General features: G+C 41.0%; 1 long non-coding RNA gene across 2 annotated transcripts in view; it reads left to right on the forward strand.

Moving 5' to 3' along the window:
- LOC118113973 overlaps positions 1-24,021 on the forward strand; it is a 68,475-nt gene that overhangs the window by 28,346 nt on the left and 16,108 nt on the right. For both annotated transcript variants that reach the window (XR_004697401.2, XR_004697400.1), the window contains exon 3: positions 7,317-7,487. This is a non-coding gene — a long non-coding RNA (uncharacterized LOC118113973). The remainder of the gene's footprint in view (positions 1-7,316; positions 7,488-24,021) is intronic.

The following is a 24,021-nucleotide window of genomic DNA, read 5'->3' on the forward strand; positions in this document are numbered from 1 at the left end:
ACATTGCTTAAGTTTCAAAAGCCTAAAGGGAAATAGAATTTTATTGATGATGCATACAGCACATCACAGAATTTAAAATAGTGTTTGGAGGTTTAACAAAGTAAACTGCTGATAGTGTGTGAAGCGACAGAGTGTCAATGTTTTTCCAATACTTTTATTCCCACAAAATTTCCATTCACCTCCCTTGTAGTGGGGTGGCAGCAGAAATAGCCTCTGCATATAAAACAAACTATAACTGTCTGAAAGGTTAAATATCCACAGATTGAAGTGAGAAACGATGTTGGTGTCCGTGTGTGTTGGTGTAATTTGGGTGAATCAATCCTTTAAATACAATGCCAGAGACTAAAGTAGTACTGTAAAAGCTGTAAACTCCACCTATGCTGATAGCTACCAAGCTTTTTTCCCTTCATGAATAAACGTGCACGATGACTGAGTGGAAAGTATTTCACTCCATTTGATCACCACCAAGACTCTTGGTGATTTTGGCTCAGTAATGGGAGCCATACCTCAACTTCACCAACATAGCCTCTCTCCTTCTTCCCTTCCCGACCTGCAGCCTGAGCTGGAGGCAGCTCCTCTGCATGTCCCACCCCCCCCCTCCTGTGTGATCAGGCCTGCAGCACTTGTCATCTCCCTGGTGGCAGCTTAGATTCTCCAATTTTTGCGTTAATTAATCAAAAATGATTTCTTTTCTCATTAGCCATGCAGTTGGTTTGCAATCTGCAAAATCGATGTTTTACAGATGTTTCCCTGGGTTTTGTTTTTTCGAGAAGGCGCTGATTTTTATTGGGTATAGATTTAAGAGGGTGCTGAGGGAACTCAGCCACACATAATCACACACACACACGCAGCCACAGACACACTAAATGCATACTACACGTAGACACATGCACAAATAAATACAGTGCACACACAAAACAGACACAAACACATAAACTTGGCACCTTCGAACTTACTTTCAGAACCTGGAGTCTTAGTGAGAGCGCTGCGTTGAGTGCGATCTGTTCATCTAACTGACGCGGACAGCGGCTCTGCTCTCTTTCTCCATCTTGGTTTGCCTATATCGAGGCGATCGGTGCCAAACCCAGGGGGTTGAGCCACACACACACTCTCTGGGTTGCACTCTTTAATCACGTAACAGCTTCTGGTTCTAGTTCCTGTTGGTTGTAAACAAATGTAATCTTGCATTTCCTGCAGTCTAGACATAACAACAAACCTGGCAGAACCAGTGAGGGGAGCGCATGCCGTTGCTACGGAGTGGCTGGCACAAGTCGCCAACAGACCAGGGTCTGAGGTGTAGTTGAATGAACAGTGACCAAGTGGAGGAGGGGTTCTTTAGTCTGATTTGAGCTTTGCATTAATATGACAGCTCATTGAGATAAGGTAAAAGTTAGGAATGTTTGATATTTTGCTGAAAATTATATTCTCCTGGGTGTCTTATTGTGTTAAATTTGCATTTCGGCCTTCCCCAAAGGAAAATTGTTTATTTTTTTCCATTTCATGTGAGTTTCTCTTCTTACGAATTCCTGTACACTTTTTTCACCCTGGTTTGTGCCCCCAATGCCATCTGCTGCACAGTTGTTCTGCTGTGTGTTGTTAATGGTTGTATGGGTGTGTGTGTGTGTGTGTGTGCTTCCTCTATTCACACTTGTGTACACCAGTCCCCCGCCCACCGTTCCGCTCAACTACACAAGAAAAAGAAGATGAAGCAGAGGAGCAAAGGAGCCCAAACAGAAATTATTATTGATTTAATCACATAATCAGCAGCAAACACTTCAGGCCAAGATAGCAAATCCATAATAGCCTCCCCACATAACCACCCTTACAAATTTACCATCAAAGCCCTCCGCGCACACACTGCAAACATCAGGAACACAGGGGTCACCTTCAGTCGCTGGCAAAATATTGACGTTCCTAAGGCTTCTATATGTTTTTGAGTTAAGCGTTATCAATCAGCGATAAGGGGTCTGATGACTCTAAAACATAACTTCTATGGCAGGGGGATTACTGCATCGCTTTTCTTGTCATAATCTAAACATATCTTTTTAGACAAAGGAAGTGGATGGTAAAATCAATGTTGTCAGAGGCAGACGTTTCCCTCTGTGACTGGTGCTGGGCCGTCTTCAGAGGAGATACAGGGACACTGCTCTCACCTTTGGGACGTTAAGCTCAGTGAAAGTGATTCTGTTCCTATTTCAAGAAGAAGAAGATATGTATATTATTATAACTCTGAAATGCTTTTGCTCTGTTAACAATGCAGTATAGAAAAATAATGTCAATAATAACTGGGTAATGTTGAAGGAATAAACTTTATAACTTACGCTAAAAACAAAAACCTTTGGGGTTTTTTTTGCCTTACAAACTTGTTATCTAAAAATGGTTGTTTGAGTCAATAAAACACACAATGAATGATATAGTGGAATCAACAGTCGGATCAGAAATCTCATAAAAGCCCAATATCAACTCAAATACTGAGTTGGCCGTTCTTTTCTGTTCAACACAATTGTCTAATTTCGCCCGGATATAACAATGTGTCCAATTCAGATTTGAACACTCCCTCAACATCCATCTCTCCAGCGATCTATCCATTCAGTTGCCTATCCTTGTCCATCTAGCCCGAGGCTATGGAAGCCTAATTGTTTACCAAAGGGTTGCGGCTCATTTGCTCCTGGAGATTGGGCCTAATTAACACTAACTTGTCTGAACACTGAGGAGCGCTGTCCACTCCACTTTAATCTAATCTGTACTCTTTCAAAAAATAATGAGATCATTTACACCTCATTAACAAGCAATGTAATGTCTAGGCATTAATCATAATGATTGCTTATCATTTCACTTTGCAATATTATCTCCTCTAATGAAACTGTTCACACAACTGCCAAGAGGGCCTTAATTGGTCGTGTGAAATCACAGAGCACCCGGCAGCTTGCCGCGGCGTGTGTGAAGTTCTAATTTGCATGGGTGGGGGAGAATTTGAGGGGTGGGTCGTGTGGGGATGGCATAACTTAAGCACACATGCACACACTAGTACACGCACATGCTCAATGTGTATAGAAATGCACTGAGGTGATTTGAGAATATGGACCACTGCTCCCCCTTTGTTTATGGCCCAAAAATATAGGCCACCAGCTGCGGAGAATCAAACTAAAACTTTCATTAGGTTTAGGTTTATATTTTAGGCATTTTCATAACGTCTGTTTGGAAATATGAGACTTGAAACTTAATGTCTGGTCCTGATGTCTGCTGTGTCTCCATGACAGTGTTGTTAATGTGATTAGCCAGGTAAACATGGCACCCAGACTGATCCCAGCTTTGTGCCTCCACCGTGAAGCCTAGACATGAAAGACACACATCCAATATTTCAACTTTTGATTTGTAACCTCTCATAGCCCACTGTAGATCCACCCAGCTGGACGTCGTCGGCACCCCTGCCTCTTCAAGAGGGATGCTAAAGAGCGCTAATTCCAGTAAAAAATATAACATCCCTTCCCAGTGTGTGGATCATCTAAAGAGGCCATGCTTGACTGGAAGGTGGAGAGCAGTGAGGCCGCTCCGTGGCCGCGGCTCCCCAGGCTTAGGAGGGCTTAGGTGCGGATGTCATTTGGTCTTTCTCCCTGGTCAGAGCAGCTAGCTGCTAATTGTGGCCCCTGGTCTGTGAGTTGAGCTTGTGTAGCTGAGGAGAAAAGACTTGCCTAAATTGAAATCTGAGTAGCGTGTCTGAGAGTCGGTTCGACTTCCACTCCATCATGGCTGCAGTCATAATTCCTCCTGGGCTAATTTCATCATCCATAGAAACATTGGTTTGTCTGTTGGGTGCACTCCATCATCCTATCCTCTTATTTTATTCCATTTTGCTGTTCACTGGATCATCCTCGCTGGGAGCTGAGACTTCGACTGACAAGTTCTGAGTGGAACTAAAAGTCACGGCCAAGATAGAAGTCAAATTGGAAAATGGTGGTAGTGCAGCATTGATTTTGACATCTGAATATGGTTTAGTTTTAAAACTAGTCCTCAGTCTAGCTGCGTGAGGAGAATCACTCTTTCTGTCGTCACTTAGCATTACTGGTAACAACTGTTCTCACTTGTTTACGAAAATACTGCTGACTGAACGAGTTTAGTTTGAGAAGAGAAACTGGTTCGGAGAATGATGTGATACTTCTGTGCGATCCCATGAAGACAGATTTAGTCTGATGACATCATCTCCGTAGTTTCTGACAGCAACAACATCATTGAAAAAAAATATGCTAACGTTACATGCACAAAACTGGTTGGCATGTTTGTTTGTAGCTGCTGCTTCTTTTAGTGGATTGCAGGTCAATTTAGTCCATAAATTTGTAGTAGCAATATGTCCATAAATCTGTTTCTTTCAACAACACCACATTACTGACAGAGACAGAACATTACTGAATACAAGACCATTCTTACTATTGGTACTACAACAGATGAAGTCTCTAAATCAACTCCTGACCAAGGGAGGTTTTGGGGCAGTGGGGATGATACTGTTAAATATACTAGGGCTAAACTGGAGTGTGTGATTCTGCAGATAAATGCAGCTCACCTTTGACTTTGCATTAAAACAGTGATTAGTTTATTTGTCAATTTATCCATTTCTCACTTTACTCTGTTGTTTTTATTAAGACAAAATGTATATATTTTCAATTTCCTTTTCAGAAAATACTTTTATTTAGTTTTCATCTTGGTTTTGCCTTGAAAAAAGGTCAACATGTCGGATGCTTCCCTGGGCCTCAGTTTTTAACTCGCTGGATACATATTACCCCATTTGTTCTTCTATTAGATAAAACAAGTTCCATCCAGTTTTTTTTATTCCATAGTGAATTCAATAGACCTCTCTACTAAATATCCAGTAGCCATCTTGGTTGTTTATGAAAAACCCTGAGTGGCCCTCCAGTTGGTGCGCTCCTGTTTTGGTCATCATATTAAACCCACCCAATTTTACATAGAGGGTTGAGATTAGCCCACCAAGCTTCCGTACATTTGGAAATCACTCTGTAAATCACTTCATCACTCTCATCCATCTGTGATAGTGAATAATCATGAGCTCAGTGATTGGTTTGTATGCTAATGTTTAAGCACACAGCATTTGTTTAATGGTCATGTTTAATAGAGAAACAGTTCACCCCTTGGGAGGGAAATGCCCTCTTTTTTTTTCAACCCCATAACCCCCTGGTTCTAACCCCAACCCTGATCAAATCATAGAACTCCAATGGTTGCTGTTTCTAACCCTGCAACATTAACCAGAAATTAGTCTCAATTACTACAGCTCTGTCTGCTAGTCGACCAACTCTCTCTCTATGAATCCTCTGGATCATCTCCCCTCCTCAGTGTAGAGCTAACTGCCTGTTCCTCTCTGAATTACTGAAGCCCCTGGTTAACATCCGCTGTATGGCGAAATCAAACGACTGCACTGCCATAACCACGTGCTGATATGATTTATTCTCTCCCCCGAGGACCCCTCTAATGAACAGAGATGTATGCTCAGCAACCCTGTACATGTAACCTCCGTGTGCTCAGAGGACGGCCGTCCTGTAATATGATAAGTGCCTTGTCGATAGGCTGTATGATATGCTAATCATACTAAAACACGGTGCCGCAGGCTCTCCCTTGTTTATTTATGAAGGCTTGACCTGAGGGAGAACAATAATCGGCTTCTCTCTGAACTCTCTAACCCCGGGAGCCAAGGGAACCGCCAATCACACACATCTGAGTCCTATAATTCCCCCACCTCTCTCGCTCTCGCTCTCTTCCCCTTCAACCCGCGCTGAAATGGCAGATTTATGCAAACAGCACTGTGTGTGCATTTTCCTGCCTGCATTTGTCCGGGGCACATGTCAAGCGCTCAAATCATTAAACTAATTATTAATTGGGACTGACGTAAACAAGTTGTCAGCAGCCTTCAAACTTGACTGGGCTCTCAGCTCAGCAGATGCAACGCTCTGACCCAATGTAGTGCAGGTATGACAAACCCATCACTTAGATATACTTATATAATAAACTTTAACTGATTCAATGCAGGAAATAAACCTCACACAGAAAGTTGGACTTCTAAAAAATCTTTTGGATAACTGATGAGAGAAATAACAGTTAAGGAGCGTCCCTATACTGCTTTAGTTTTTTTTTTTATGTTTTCACACCTGAAAAGATGAGTCATGGTCCAAAATGAGATTGATGTCTTTGCTACATTGTTCACATTTGATTGGTTAGTTTTGGTTTCATGTTGCGATTTAGGGAGCAAACCAAAGACTTTTTGTATGACATACAAACGTCCTGTTGTCATAACATGGGCTGCGTCTATCTATGCTTGATGCTGATTGATTTGCATACTGCTATCAATCTGATTGGTGATTTGGTTGATCTGGACCTACACCACCTCAAACAAAATTTTGGCCACGGTCTGAGGGAACTTTCACATCTTTTATTTAGGTAAAACAACATGAAGCCACCTTAGAAACAGATTCAACTACATTGAACAGTAAACCTTTATGAATATACCATTAACTTAAATGTTAAAATTTTTAATGTTAATTATTTTATACATGTGTCTGTGCACCCTATGATATTTGATGTAATATACGATACTGGTCTACTGTGCCTGCTTCTGACTGGAACGTACCAAACACACATTAGTACAGTACAGTAATTACAAATCACACAAACTGCCTTGAGGTAATTGTATGCTCTGCACACAATGGTCCACTGTTCTATGGTAAAGTACATGTCCTCTGTGCTTCTATTGTCAGGGGCCAAGTTTCAATGTTTTTTTTCTTTGTTTTTACTAAATTTTCAGAAAATCAGCAAAACAGAATGCAAATGAATCTCAAACAAGGCAAAGGCGGGTCAATGTCCGTTAGCTTCAGTGTTTCTTGCCTTTGACTTTGACAGTTGGTGTCTGGTTATAGATCGGCTTGTCATGAGTACAGCTCTCCAGCCCACTGCAAAAGTAAGGCTGTGCAAATATTTTGAGGAAGACGAGAGGCTGCTCTGAATAGCTAGTGGATGTAAAGGCCAGCGTAGAATATGTCTCTCACTGGGGCAACACTTTTATTTGACAATCTGTGTTGCGGCAACCACCAAAGACATTTGGCTTTCAGTAGAATTAGTACTGTTTTCATACAGTCTTAGTCTCAAAGTATTAAAAAAGTGCAAATGTGTCTCGGGGTGGGGCATAAATCAGAGCTTGGTCCTTGCATCTGTGAGCTGGGAAACAAAGGTTTGTTTGTGTGCCTCAATCACTCTTGCTCATGAAAGCAGACACTTACTTGAAAAAAAAATCCTCTCTCTCTCCCTCTCTTTTTCAGGGAAACACTCTCAACCAACATCCTGGGTATAAATTTGCAAAACGCAATACAGGCCTGATTGTGTGTTGAGTGGATGCGGGGTGCATACGAATAGACCCTGGAACCCCTTCCTCTCTCCTCCTCCAAAGAGTACCACCCAACCCCTACCCCCATCTCTTCTCGAGCTGCCAAGTAAGTAAAAAAACAAACAAAATATTCAATTTTATTGTCATTCTTGTTACAGGAGAGAATTTGGAGCTCTCATCTCCATTTCAACGGGACAATGTAAACTTGGTAAAAAAAAAAAAAGATCTGATAGAATAAGATGATTTTCTTTCAATTAACATGTAAGTTCCTCCCCCATCACAAACTACAGGCTGATGTGACAGGATATGACTTTGAATTTTTAAACAATTCTAGTGTAATTCTAGACCTTTTATCTGTCTCGCATTATATCAGGAAATGCACTTGATTGATTCTGATTCTTCACGTCACATACTCAGATCATGAACTACAGTCATCAGTAGGACTGAGGCTGTGAGAATCTGAATGGAGCGGCTGGGAACAAGGGAAGCCTTGGCACTGACACCAGGTCAGCTCGAAGCCCCCTCACAGCCCAGCCCTCAGCACCAGGTGTTCCCTGCATTCAAATGATACTCTTATTCATAGACTGCCCCGATTGGAGTATTAAAACTCAAAATTTGCAACTGAATGCTGATATAATCCTGGAAATATATGTCTCCATTAAAAAGTAGCCCATTTAAAGGAACAAGGCGGTCTTTGTGCGAGGCTTTATGTTTATTTATCAAGGCGCTAAAAGGGAGCCAGGGGCGGGGGTTAAGGAGAAGGGGATGGGGGGGGGTGGTGGTGGGGGAGAGACTTTCCAACTGTTTACATGTTAATTTCAAACTTAACAGCCCTTGTCCCTGGAACTATTTATACACTGAATGCAAATCATTTTTTTTCTCTTTTTGTTATCGTCTTTTTTTGCACACACTTGACTGTTGATGGAAAAATGCAAATTAATGTGAGAAGGGAAACTTTTGTGAAAGAATTAAACAGCGGGATTTGAGTGACAGGTTGCATTTTGTTGATATGATGCGGTCATTCAGTCTCACTAACGGCAACTGAATGCTATTTTCTGCTCATACAACAGGTGTCGTGTAATGACCTTTACCAAGCACTGTCAACCCTGGTAAAAAACCTACAATAACACTTAAGGCCAAGTTGCCATTGGTAACCAGTGGTACGGACTTTCCCTTATGACCATTTAGCCAAATCCCAATGTTGAAGTGGTGGTGTAGGCAGTGACTAAGGCTACATCCACACTACTCCAGAGACTTGCGAGTGCGATGACAGCGCTCAGATCAGTTTGTTCCAGCAGCGTCCCATCCCTACTCTGGTTGCGTACGATAATATTCCCCCCAAAATACGATAATTATAAGCTTCTGGTACGATACTTCAACAATTCCCATCTGGCAACGCTGGGCTCCGATCACATGACCCTCTTCTGGAAGAAAACAACCAGCATTGGCCTCAGCTACCCGTGTAGAACACATTATGGATAATTAATTACAAGCGTTGCTGACCCTGTTGTCTTGGTTAACAGCTTTTGTGCAGCTAAATCTGCATTTTACTTTCCATCATTGCTGCTTCTATTTTGTAACCTAGCTCTGTCTGCAACTCACAACCAAAAGCATCCTGTGTACACCAGCATGCGCATGCCCAGTGTACGTGAGTGGTCATGTGATATGCATTTTCAGGCATGTTCACATGGACAGGGATTAAAACTGATACAGAGCTAAATTGCTCAAGTGGATGGAGATCCTTTTAGTTGTAGTAGTATGTAGTAGTATGGATGTAGCCTAAGAGAAAACAAAGGTGAGTTAAGTGGTTGTTCTTCTGGCCAATCAGCTATTTGCATTTTCTTCTTGTTCTTTAACACCTCGTCCTTCCTCAAACAAAAGACAATGAGCTGACAGTGATACCTGCAAGTCAAGCAGATGTTGTCGTCTTGCATTCTCCTGTGAAGTGTGAACACACACTATTGACTGGTTCCTCCTTCTCATGCTAGCACAGAATGTGCAGGCAGGCTTGAGTCTTTGTAATGTGTTCCAGTGCAAAGTATAACCAAAGAGGTTTAGCGTAGTGTCAGCTGGTGCCATCACCCTAATAGGCATATCTGCGGCTGACAACACAATCCAATATCCCAATGAGTTATGTCTATATTAAACGATTGTGCATCTCATGATTTATGCACTGTGCCAACACTCAGTTTCAATATAGGAATTAGCTTGGCCTGTACAGTATGCAGGCAGAAAGTAAGGATATTCGCGGTTTGGAAAAGTGACCTTCAACGGCGTATCTTATTGAAAAAAAGAAAAAGTTGGAATTTAAAAGTGTGAATATTACAGGGATAAAGTCGTGATTTTAATATTATGAGAATGGAGAAAAAACGTGACTTTAGAGTGGAATATTTATGCGCATAAGGTCGTAATTTTACAACTTTAAGATAAGGACTGTGGAGCACCTTGTTAAGTTTTACTTATTCAAAAAATTATAATTTTCTTTACAACAATTTTAAAAAGAGAATTTATTCTCTATATTTATTTTTTATTCTAGGGACCCTAATACTCAGTGATTGCAGTGACTAGTCATAGAGCTTTTCTGAGTTTTCTGTATGAAGATAGGAGTTTGTGTTCTGTCATGTGCCTCCAATTTACATTTACCTTTTTACCAAACATAACCACCATCTTGGCCTAAACTCAATTAATTGTTTTAGCTACGTAAACGTAAGAATACCTAACCATAGTTTACATTCAATATTATTTATCTGTAACTTTATGAATCTGCATTTCTGACCAGCCTCATCTGATGTGTCACTGGTTTTGTTTTACAGATGAAATAGTATGAAACTAAAGAAACAGAAAAAAAACCTCCAAAATAAATACAAGCAAGAACAGATAAGGAGAAAAAAGTAATAAACAATACGGACACAAAAACACATGGCAGATCAATAATATCAAGGCCATGATAAACCAAAAGGACAAAAGTTAATGTAAAGTAAAGTTGTTTGTTAATATTATATATATGTTTTAAGATACCATAAGTAATTTAAATCAGGCCCTATTAGCCTGCAGCTAGTTTATGCAAGATAGCCTGTTAATCCTTCAAGAAAACATATTAAAGCAAATTAACAAACATTTATAGGTGGAGCTTCTATAAATATAAACAGCGAACACATGAAGAGTGAAAACTTTTTACTACCTGTTGCATTGTTTCGTCTAAGTTGTAAATTTGTGTGGTAAATACAGTCATGTCATCCCAGTCATGTTTAAGTTTACTGACTGAGAGAACAAAGAGAGAGAGTGAGTGAGAGAGGTTGATATGAAACGTGGTCAGCTAAAATGCCATGGCAACTGGTCAAGAGTCCACAGAGAAGGAATGTGTCTAATGAAATGTAACAATAACTCCTCCCCCTCCCTCCTCTCTCTGTGTGTGAGTGAATGAGTGGGTATGTTTTATGGTTGGAGTGCCGGGGCTCGACTGCAGCTTTGTTTAGACGAGTTTTGGATGTTTGGCTCATTATGTTTAGGTTTTGCTGATTGTTTTTGAGAAGGATTTGATTGAACAAACAAATGTCATCACTTTAGTTGTATCCTTCAAGGGCTTTTTATGCCATTCCCAACAAGTGATAAAACATCTTTTCAGGAGTGCATATTTTTGGCCTTCCTCTTTACTTTTTTTTTCTCTTTTTTTGAAACACCGGAAAACACGAGGTCGTTCGGAGTGAATAGGACAGCAATTAATTATACAATCATTGTCAAAGTCACAAACCTTGCAATGTGAGTTAAATGTAAACTGGAGTGCAATACTCCTATGAAAGCAATATGTATGAAGGCTGAAAACACTTGTTTAGAGTAGTTTGAGTGTTTCTTTGCCACTTTCATTTAGATTGAAATAGAAGAACCTTTTATTAAAGCACCAGATTCAGAAAAAATAAACCAAACCCGCTGAAAAGGTTTTCATCGCTGAAGTACTGTACGTTGGTGAAAATTTGATTTTTCAAGTTACTTAGTGTGTGAGCGCGTGAATAATAAAGTGCACATGTCTGGTGAAAATGGAGAGTAGACGCTAACTGGTTTTGTCGGGCCTCTGTGCACAAACCACGCATAAATCAGTCATCACTGCCGCCTCTTTCTTTCTGGCTGATTATGATGCTAATATCAGCACTCTAAACAAAGAAACAATCCCAATGACAGAAATGAGAGACATGACGCTCTGCTTGTACAAAGGAGGGAAAGTATAGAGGTATTATGCAGCTACAAGACAGTGGGGCAGAGGGTGATGTCTGCAGAGAGGTTGCATCGGCCTGCTAACGCGATCACCTGAATTATGCACAAACCATTGTGTTCAAATTTCATAAACGGATGCATGAGTACCCCCACAGCCCCCGCCCTGCAACACGGGCCACAATTATTATTTATGTGGCTGCAACGCTGCAGAGAGACAATTAGTCATATTCGTGTGCCGAAATTAATTGAGAGAGATGCGGGGGATAAAGAGGGAGAACAAAGACAGCTTTTTGGCACTTGTTTCCATCTGACAGGGATAATTAGATATATGAAATTGAAATTCCTCACTGGGGGGTCCTGTTGACAACACTATTTTCTGTTTCGTTCCTCTCCCCTTTTTCCTTTTGTGTTCCTGTTTATGCTAATTTGGACCCAGTGTTTTCCTCTGACCGCTAAAAGCAGCATCCTCCCCAGCCTTGGATTCAATTCACTGCAGAGCTACCAAGTCTGTCAGCCGGTTCACACCTCCCTTACCTGTGACACAAGGATTAAATGTGGGAATTAATTATTTCTCATTATGATCTGTAGAATGTAGCTTTTTTTAGCTTTAAGTTCAATATCAAAATAAATAAATTAGTTTATATAAAATAATTTAAATCAAAATTCTATAATGAGCTAAAAATTTACTTTCTCTCCTTGTATGTTTATATCCACATTTCATTCAAATATTTCCATAGGTCTGTTTAAATCACATTTTTCCAATGACTTGTCAGCAATCTCTGACCCTTCACCTTTCTGCCAGTCATCTGCTCACCAACTGCTAGCTTGCTAATGTGTTAGCTCCTGTTTGCTGGACCCCTGTGTGTGTACTGTGCATTCACGTGCTCCACAGAAGGTACCAGTCCCCGAGTTGGGAAGTCGTTGTTCCGACTTCAGTGTGTTCTTGTACTTGTTGGAATGTTGAAAACTAAATTCATTTAGAGCATTTAAACAACACTTTGACACGTCTCCCCAATATTTACATAACAACAAGCATGTAAATCAGTTAAAACATACATGTCAATCAGAAAAAAACATTTGCATTGGCTAAAAAGCATGGTTGAGAGATGGACATGTAAATTGAAAATGCCAAAAGTAACATTTGACAAAATCCCATTAACATTTGTTTTAAGTTTTCCCAATTGGAAACTTTATATGTATCTTCACAGTGCTGTGTCAGCACTAAATATTGGTCTTGCTGCACAAACTATCGTTCTGTTACAGGGGGAAATATTGTGGTTTGTATTTTATCCTTTAACCCAATGAAAATCCTCTTGGGCAGTGCTGAGCCCTGGATGCTGTGAGGGTGGACCTTGTGCTTCCATGCTTCCGTCTATTTACAGCAATTTGTTACTGTCATTTGTGAGCGCTTGTGTCACGTGAACCCCCCGTCGCAGTGCAAGGGAGGAACATCTGATAAAAGAACATTGTGGTTTGAGTGGAATTATGGGTTATGTCACCTTTCACCACATAGCGAAAAGGGGCCTCTCATAGATTTCCTCCTACATGAGAAACAACTGCTGTCATGTTTCTCACAACTGACAAAAAGAAGTGGTACATAAGAGAGACACATAAATAAATTAACTTCATATCTGACACTTCAGTATCTGCATCTGTGGCAAAACTGTGAAATATATGAAAACATAAATCTTATTTTTCTTACCTGTTTTTTAAGTGGGAAAGTTGTTAAACTGCACTTTAGCAACACTTAGTTAAGGGAAAGGTGGGGCTCATGTCTTTCATGGCTGGTCTGTTACAATTTTAATATAGTGGTGGCCCACAATAAATCTGTGAACGTTAAACACTGAGAATTAGGGTTAATATTTTGTGTCCATTATGAAACCGAAGCGGGTCCGGGGTTCGTCAGTTGAGAAGCGGTCCCTCAGTGTGGCCCAGGACCCATTTGCATTAACACATCTAAAAGAGTGTGGCCACATGCAGCCCAGACCACTTCCGAATGGGATCTGAGCAATCACATCTCAAATGCATCCTCAATATGTCTTGGGCGCGTTCACACCTGTGCTCAGAACTGTCCACTTGTGATTCCATCCCTCGAGACAGATGTTAATGGCAGGGCCTTACACGCCAGATGTTCTTCTTGAGATTATGGATTGTCCAACACCGGAAAAGAAAAATCATGAGAAAAGGAAAAAAAAAAGTGTGGATGAAGCATGGTTGTTGGGAGGGGAAAAGAAGGCAGGATGGAGATAAGAATTGAACCGGAAAGAGCCTTGTGTCTAATGCTTGCCACATTCGCTCTTGAATGAAGGTCTAATTACCCATTGGTATTTGGTGCCAGTGTTCCCAGGTCCCAGCAGCCCCTAGGCCCGTGCAGGCACTGAGCGTCCAGAGCCAGCTGCCTCCCAAACACTTGCAGGTATACAGGCTGGGCTAATAGTCCTACCACAAGGGAGCCAGATGAAAGAGCAGGAAACCGCTGCCAGAAGCCCTGAAAGGATTTATACAAAGACAGGAGAGAGGTGTAAGCATGTAGTGGTGACTTAACGCACCAAAACATAAGTTACCTACCTCTTTATGTGCTGAACACTGTACCATGTTTAATTGCCCAGATAAATCTTTATGACCTGAATCCTAGGTATAAATTACTGATAATAGTATCAAGATGACGGAGGTTTCAGGTCTGTAAAGGTGAAATGTTTGAGGAAGTACATCGTTTGTTCATACAGCCTGGGATGACCACAGACTTCTATTATTAATTTATTCATACACACGACGGCATATCTTTGATTGTATATAGAAATATATTATGTAAGATCATGGTAGTTGATTTTGTTTGTTGTTTTTCAGAGAAGGGGAACAAAACAAAATTCATTCATGTTCAACATTTTTATCAGGACAGATGTTCCCGACAGCAGGAGAATAATGTTCAGAGAGACGACAGACAGAAATGCAACAGGAAATAGTAAAAAGTCCGGAGAACAAAAATAGGGTTTTGAAACGCTGGGAGAACATGTCACTTTCATCCCCAGAGAAAAGGTTCAAAATCCAAACCCGCTTCACTATTTTGCATGTGATTTCTTTTGTTTGTACACTAGATAGATACAAAAGATAAAAGACAGAAGATACAAAAAGGACAATAATAAAAAAAAACGGAATAAAGGCCGGGAATGTCCTGACTTCTATTCCCTAATACGCTTTAAAAAAAAAGAAAAGAAAGTCTCAAACAGCGATGACCCTGACGACCTCATTGGGGTTATTTTTTTCACATTTTGGGAACTCGGGAGCTATTACTCAGATAAGTAATCTTGACTTGTTTTAACTAAGTCTTACCTTAGTGGAGTGAAAACCTTAAATTGTGTGCATGTGCAGGCCTTAGTCACTGTAAGTCTTACTGTAAATTCTAAAGTTTCTACGCCTTTGCATGTGTGCATCTGCATGTACATATATTTTCAAGAGCGTTCACATCCCTGTTATTTACAAACACACCATCGCCATCTCTCCGGCTGCCAGGTCAGCAGAGTAACGTCTTAGTGGAGGGACAGTGAGTAATCGTCTATCTGTGTGGGATGTGATTTCCCTGAGAGGGCCCGACAGAGCAGAGGGTGGGACGGGAATCTCGCCAATCAGGACAACTCCGGATCCGTCCTGAGGAACAGGAATTCCCACAAGCTGGATAAACATACAGTTTTGGCGGGGGAGCGGGGCGCTTGATAGTCTCTTTCTCATCTTTGAACATGGACACTCTCAAGATATTGTTATTTCTCACCACAGAAAAGCACTGTCCTGCAGAGGAGGATACGTGCGTACACCTACCACCACCGTGGGACAAGATGCAGATTAGAACATTTTTTCTTCAGTGTGCATGTCAGTATTTTGATATTGTTATATTTTAACTTCTTCAGCCCACATGTGACACAGCACTTATATTGTGGATTTATTTCTATAAATTGTGCACTTGCTTGGTGTGATGTTAAACTGACTTGCCATTTCTGAGAAGTTGTGTGTACAGCAGAATGCTTGTTGCTGCAGTTTGACACAATATCTTAAATGAAATACTCTTATCACAGTAAAGGCTGAAAAGCGATCACAAAATACAGAGAACAAATAGATTGGAAGATACAGGACTGAGATAGAGGGAGAGAGGATGGGTGGAGACATTTTACAGCCTTTAGTATTACGTCAGCTTTTTTTTGTTTTGCTTATAGCATGGCAGAGGCTCTGAGGAGAATCTTGTCCAGAGAATGCAAACTGTGTTTTCCCTGATGGATTCAGACAGAAGCATTGAGGGACACGGGGCTCACTTCAGCTACCTCACATTTGAATTTTGTTCCCTTTAAGAACTTTTGTGTGTTTTTTTTTTTTCACTTGAGGGTGTAAAGGCTCTGACTCCATATTTCTTTCAGCATTGGAATATTTAGTGTGTGTACTTTTGCAGCTGTCTCAGTGCTTTCAAACTTCAGATATGCTCGTCGGCATCTGCGTTTTCATATGTAATTACTGTGAATCAACTCTTTGTGCTTGGCTCAAGTCATAAAACAAGAGAGAAAGAGCGTCGTTATGCTGGTGGGGCACCTCACTAAAACGCTCCAGTGACAGAAAATGAAAAGCTGTAATTCCTCCTGTGAAGTGAAGTCTGACTTGTCGGAGTAAAGCACTTCCTATCCTTTTGTTCGGATCTCAGAGGGAATTATAGGGGATAGAGTTAGATATGGCTGTTAATAAGACCAGCGAGCCCTGACCAGATGAACGTCAGAGTGATTTAGACCATGGCAGTTCTATTAAACTAGTAAAAAATCACATTCCTTTAACCTGGATATCTATAATTTTGACTCTCTGAGAACATTAAAGATAATGAACATTTGTTCGTGTTACATCTTTGAGGTATAAACCCTCCTCAAATAAGCAAATTTATGTTTTACTTTAACTGTGGAGCTAATTTCAAGGAAAATTTAACAATAGAAATCAGACACAAAACAACATAAATCGAAACCATTAAAACTGAGCGCACACTATGAGATTTAAACCCGTTTTTGACCCAAATTCTGAGATGTGCGACTTTTAGTCAAATGTTCCCGACAATCCAACAGGTGGTCCGGACATGTGAATTTTAAGTGCAATAATCAAGTAGTGATCAATGTAGAATATAGTTGCATCCAGCGTAACTTTCTTTCTTTCTTCAAAATAAGCCAAACCAAAATGCAGACACCTCGTTTTTTTTATGTTTCGGTACATATTATAATTGTTTTTACTATTACTTATGTTTCTTTGATCCTTTTCTTTTGGAATTACCTTTAAAATATGTATCATTGTATCTGCTGTCTTTCCTTTTAGATTTTGTATAGTCTATTATAATTTGTCATCTTTGATTGTAAATGACATTGTATTATTTTGCTTCTTGTCATTGATTTGAAGTATTCTTGTTTATATTTGTACTCTTTTTACTTTGCAAGTGCTGTTTCAAAATGTGCTGTATGAATAAAGTTGTTATTATGAGGTAAAGTTATCACAGAATGGTACATACAACCAAGGCAGCACGTTTCTGTACAGTGTGAGCACATAGATCGGGAGCTTTGGCTTCACATCTCAGACGATTTGCTCTCACAGTGTGAGGTGGAATTTAACAACAGCATCACTAAAGTTGCCCAGTGCATGTCCAGCTTAACCACAGTAAGTCTCACCCATCTGTACACACTACTCCCACGTCTTTTTACCAAGGCATCAGCTGATTGCATTGATGCCCTCAGCTCTCATATTGATAAGCAAAGAGGAAGCACATTGGTCGGACCTGGCGAGGTAGAAGGTGGGGTTAGGAGGTGGGGGGGGTGGTGCATGGAGATCAATGGGCTAATAAAACAAATCGATGGAATGAAACCACAGAAAAAAGTGAAGTCATTAATTTGCAGAGACAGGATGATCCCACCAACCACATGCATTGATTAGAAATGAGGTCTGTGGAGAACCTTCGGGGGGTATCATATTAGTGGAGGGAAACAATGGCCAGGCTTGGGGACGGGGGACGCTTTCCTCCGAGGGTTTGCTGCTGTACTGATGCAGGAGAATAGGTTAACTGGTGGATCAATGGCCCTCTTCAGCTTGGGTGGACCAGACAGGGGCTCTGTGTTTGCTCTCCGATGCACTGTCAACACAATATCTGCAGGTGTGATGTTTTCTCTCTGCTTATGAGCGCATGAGTCCCATTGATCCCACAACCCCCACTTTCTCAAACCAAGTGTACTCAAGCATGATTATGATATTGAATACATCATAGAGTACAAAGAGGTCTGCAAATAAGGTCAGAGGTGAGGGCTAATGTTCCATTTTCATCAGTATTATCATTGTTAATCATGATTTGTGATCAATAATATTGGGCTGAGTTATACATACACACACCGAGGCCTATAGTGCAAGGCTGGTGGAGTTGGAGGTGTGACTGGCGGTTTTGTGAAATGCCTGTTTTGACAGAGGACACACACAGTGACCTGTGTTTTGAAGCCGTGTGTCGCCCAAAAAGGTTGTAACCTCTCCTATCTGTGGTGAAATGGCTGAAACAAATTAAAAAACCCAACCTGCTTATAAGAGTTGAAATCTGTCAGCAACCTTTGGCTAAATTTTGTGACTAGATTCAGCGTCCACCATCAACCCTCATTTTGATCCCAAAGGCTGAAAATCTGCAAAGTTTTCCCCGTCGGTCAGGGTTCATCCGATCTGCAGACACAGCATAGCTTTTCTGCGGCCATTGGGCCGAAAGAGAGAGAAGAAAAGCAGGTGATGTGAGATTGACGACTTAAATACTTCATCAATCAATGCTGCAGCCAATGTGTTGTTTGGTGATTGGTGGACAATTCAGGCAATCCATCTTTCCTACCAGCAACTGGCATTCAGGATTCTCCTCATGTTCTCCATGTAATGCCTTTATTTCTTTATTTCCAGGGTTAACCTAGGCTGCAGATGTACGCGTGTGTTTCTGCGTGAGTGTGTGAGTGTGTGTGTGTGTGTGTGTGTGTGTGTGTGTGTTTGTTGAGGTGGGGGATGAGGGGGTTCACTCTCACCCTTCACCTGTTATTAGAGTCTGTCAGACACGTATGTCGCTGCAAAATGTGCTACACACACACAAAGAGACACACGGGGTCAATCCACTATCAGTCCATGCTAACTGAATCATACCACAGAAATCTGAACACATTAGTTTAATTACTATAATTACATTGTATGTAATTGTATGATATTATGACCAAGAAGATTGGCAGTTTATATCAGCCGCTGTGTTTTATTTTAGATCGAGTTGATTTTGGCAGGGAATCTACTGGATTGTTTTACGCTGGAGAGTAAACAGGGCCCAGAAATTAAAGGCTGAAAGCAACTTTGATGCAAAAACAGCTTGTTTCACTGTCACTAGAGGAGAACCTTATTATGCCAAATGGAGAGAGAGAGAGAGAGAGAGAGAGAGAGAGAGAGAGAGAGAGAGAGAGAGAGAGAGAGGAACCTGAATAAAACCTTGTTTTCAAGCTGGGATTTAGTATGTGAGGAAGATGAGTTATTGTGAAACAAATTTGATTGTATTTACTTTGCAGCAGCAGAATGATACATGTGTGATTGAGTCAAAAGGAACTATAGAAGCATTTTCATACTAACCAAATAGCATGTCAGTGAGCGTAAAGATTTTGGAAATGAAGAAATAATGAATCAGGCTTTGGTCACATTGAAAATACATGTTTTACGGATCAGTTCATTGTTGGTGTCGGCAATTTCATGGCAGTTGTAGTAGCATAATTTTTCTAGTTGTATTATTTAATGTCACATGTCAAAATTCAAGATGAAACAGTGCACGCTAATGCACAAGTGGCTGTCCCACGAGCAGCCAATCTCATATATTTATAATGCACATTGGTTTAATTGATTATACCAGATGTTAATGAGACATGACCACAATATAACTTATATTCAGGGACTTTGTGAGTCAGACTTTACACCACAAGGAAAAATACCTTTTTCTGGCATAATTATAATCAAACAAAAATGAAAATCTAACAAATTGTGTGAGTCAAATATGCATTATTTTTGATTATTGTAATAGCATCATGCAGTATGACTTCAAACGTTACAATTTCTCTGCATCCACGCTGACCCCAGCTCTTTCTTTTCCTCATCTCACTGTCTCCACCTCCATGTGATTATAGTAATACTGAAGCCCTTGGGCTTTGCTTAATTAAAATACATCCTTTTTGTGTTCCCCTCGGAGTCCGGTGATAGAATAACTATGCAGTGTGGGGTTAGCTGCGTTTAGCTCCTTTAGGAGTTAACCAGTGTCGGTGTGTCAGGCAGCTAAATCAACAAAACCCTGCAAAGAGGGAAAAAGAAAGAGAGAGACGGCAAGGCGATGACATAGAAAGGGGGAAAAAAAGGTTGGGGTGAGGGTGAGGGGATCCCACATCGTGTAAACCCTCAGCTTTTCACAGAGAGCAGCGTTTTCATGCTAAGCTCTGCAGCTTGAACTGAAATCCTCTCACTTATCCTCAAATCCAAGATGAAATACTGTCAGATGTAGTGTGATCCGGGGAATTTGGTGTAAGACTGACAGGCAGGGCAGAGAGACGTATGAGTGACGGATACTGAGCACACAAGTGAGTGTGTGTGTGTGCGTGCGCGTGCGTGCGTGCGTGCGTGTGTGTGTGCGTGGGTGCGTGTGTGTGTGTGTGCTCGGAGGAGGAGTAGAGACAGAGTGGACGGTATTGCGAGGGGAGGAGATTTAATACAATGATTTGTCAGAGGCATAGTGAGTGACTCATGTCGATTTGATGCCTGGTAACCAAGGACACCGTGAAGAATAAATCACATAAACTAAACTGTACTGTCCTTTATTTATTTCTCACATCAGAGGATTTATTTTAAAACCAAAGTTTCCCTCATTTAAAACATATGTACATTTTATTCAGAGAAAAAAAAAATACTGTAAATGGCACGATTTATGTGTCCCTGTGGGATCTGTGTGTGTTCTGCAGTTGAATATGTTATGTGGGGCACTGGGGCTGATATTTGGAGGGTGTGTACATCCCTCATCTCTGAATAGCTCTAAGGCACGGGCAGGAAATGGAGTCCTAGCATTTTGTTTTGCATCAGTGCTCCTCTTTATTAGAGGGGAACAGAATAGGCATAGAATAATAATTGGAAAATTGTAAACTTGCTTTCATTATAATTAGCGAGATCACAGGACGCAATAATCCAATTATTTTACTTACAAGCAAGTTTCCTCATCGCTCCACAATGTGTTGCAGGATGTGTAACCTCATCCCACATGGACATGCCAGTGAGAACGGCAAAACTCAGGCCGTCTCCCTCCCGGTCGTCTCTGCCCCTCTTACATGTAAACACCAGCATGCTTGAGTGTGCTCAGACAGCTGAACATACACTGACGTATGAACAGCCATTTAGGGCCACCAGACACGCACATAAACACACATGTGCACGCAACTCAACAACATACAAATAATTGAGTAAGATTTGCTGGTACATTAAGTTTAATGTGTTTGACATTCGGCGGGGGGAAATGGTGGGCATGAGGTAGGAGTAGCCGCGCCACGTCTTTCTTCAATCAGGGCACTGCAGGGCTTCAGTTTACAACCCGGACGCAAACACGGGGCCCGTCAAAGCTAATTAGCGCTGTTGCAAATGGATGCAGGTCATGGCTCTCAGCGGATTGGTCCACAGAGGGGTCGCCAAGGGTCAAACCTCCAGTATGGAATGATATAAACAATCATCTATAGACCACAAACCAATCAATCCCTTTTAACACTATCCACTTCCTGCTTGGCTGCTCTCAGAGGTCAGAGGTCAATGTACAAAAAGACAACTGAGCCGGTGGGTTTGGGAGTGGGAGGCACATGCTGCTGATTATCTATTCACTTATGTTTATGCCAGCAGAATATCAAAGGCATGAAAAATAAACTCTTTGATATCATCTGTTAAGTATTTATCTCTTTGTGTGTCTCCTTGTTTATTCATTCACACTCAATTTAATCATCCATTTATTACTTGCCATCTCTTGATGGTATTTTAACATTGTAAAATAAAGCATCACACCTTAAGACGGTAACTGTTCATTCGTGAATTACATACATAACAGACCGGCCAATAACAAGCAAGAGAAATAAGACGTGAACGTTTTTTTTTTTTTTTCATACTACAGCGTGTGTTTTTCTGCAAGCTGAATAAAGCCACTTCAGCATCAACATGAAGTTCCGCAATTAGCTGAGCGGAGAGAAAAGGACAGAAAGACTGAGGGGGGTGGGGGGGACAGAGGGAGTAGGGAAGGAGAAAGATGGAAACCAAAGCTTGAGGAATTGAATTACCGGAGCCTTTTCTCATTATCATTTAGCCGTCTTTTATGGGCCACCAGTAAGAGATGATGTTCCCATGACCCCGCACAATGCACAGACATATTATTCAATCCTGCCGCGATGAAATTCCTGCAAATAAAACCTTTGTGCCGGGCAACAGCTAATTATTTGACAGATTGGCCCCCTTCTGACTCAGGTTACAGTGTGGAGTGGACGTGTTTTAGTCCCCCCCCCCACCTACCCCCCTCGTCCCACGCACACACACACATGCACACGCACGCACACACACTACACCATACCACCAGCACCAGCCACTAGCCCACTCTTCCCCCGGCCTCAGTGCAGAGAGGGGCCACTTTGAGAAAATCCCAGAGGGCCTCATTCTTTTCAGGAGATTATATATTTCAGCCCCCTCCCCTCATCCCTCCCCCTCCTCCTCCCGACCCATCTATCCATCCAAAATCAGGGGAGCGTGGTGTGTGTGTGTATATGTGTGTGTGTACAGGGGGGGGTCTGTGTGTCAGTGACAGCAGTCATTTCATAGTTTAAAGGGGGTTCTCAAGCAGAAATATTTAATCTTCCCACGAAAATAAAGTTGATGGTGGAGGACTGAAAAGGAGAACGGGAAGGAGAGAGAGAGAGAGAGAGAGAGAGAGAGAGAGAGAGAGAGAGAGAGAGGTATAAAAAAAGCACACATGTTGTGTTACTCTTAATTTACACTATTTTGAAGGACCACTGTACTTTTGCATCTCGTGTATTATTTTTGTAATACCACATAAGAGCGTTGGTGGGGTGGTATTAGTGGATTCAAGTTTTGGGTGGGCATGCCTTTGGCTTTGATTCAGTCCACTAATAACAACAGTTTGTCATTAGTGTTCGGACATGGACCACCAAGATAAATGCCAGCACATGTTTAAATGATCTTGAGAGTAATGGTATTTTCCTTCAGTCCTTTCCCTCCCCATAAAGATCCCTTGTTGACTCCACGTCGCCGACATTTTGAGTTATCAGCGCAGGTTTAATCTTTACCACAGTTTAATTTGCACCAATGCAGATGATATCATTTGAGAAGGAGAATGTTAAAAGAGGTGAAAACAAAACAGACAAAACAAGGTATCAATTTAGTTAAATAATGAATATATGTCATGTTATCAAACTCCATTCAGGAAAATAAAGAAGTTAAAAGATAATACAATTAAATAAAGTAAATATGAGGGAAAACAGTTTTACAGCTTCTCAGTGAAAATATAATTAATAAGCGTACCTGCAATTATAGAACTATTATTTAACTCTATCTATACATAGCCAGTATATTTTATTAGAAATATAAAAATTGTAAATATTACTCGCAATAATCTTGTTTCTAAGATTTTCAAGAAATATTGTGAAGAAATATTGAATATATTAACATTACACTATATTATATTAGGTAACAAATGCATTATTCCATGTTTAAATGTAAATGTTTATATTTTGACCCTGTTAAGTGCTAAAATTGAAACTGAAACAGTGAATAATTATAATCCTGATAGTAAGCGCTCGTAAAACACACATCACTTTTACCTACAACTAACACAACTAAAACAAGGAACTGCAGCTACTATTTAGGGCAGTTCTGCTGAACTGCTGTCGGAAATTGTCATAGCAGAATATTTCTAAAAGAAGGAATCGACAATAATGAAACCAGTGAAAAATGGAAGTTGGATTCCGATTTAAAGGAAATGTAAATGTGTGTCAGGTGAGAAATAGTAGTTGTATCCAAAGTTGCTCTCATCAACTGGAGGATGTCTGACGGCCCTCTGCAGGTTTATGAAATCCTGCCACCCACGACACTCTGGTTTGAACAAACTTGCTCATCACAGACCAAAAAGCATGTTAGCTTTTCTGCCAGAAAGTTGACTAACTCCCCACCTTCACGCTCTCGTTCTCCACCTTCAGTAGTCAAATGCTCTGTGCGCTCCCGTTTCATGTCTGGGTTGCTCGAATACTGTGTTCACCTGGCATGAACCCAAGCGAGCGGAGCCTGGAGTATTCATTGCTCAACCCGGGTGAAGGTCATGGAGTCCAGCCCTTCCCTGCTCCGCTCCCCAATGAGCA

This window comes from Hippoglossus stenolepis, chromosome 8 (genome assembly GCF_022539355.2).
Source record: "Hippoglossus stenolepis isolate QCI-W04-F060 chromosome 8, HSTE1.2, whole genome shotgun sequence".
NCBI lineage: Eukaryota > Metazoa > Chordata > Actinopteri > Pleuronectiformes > Pleuronectidae > Hippoglossus > Hippoglossus stenolepis.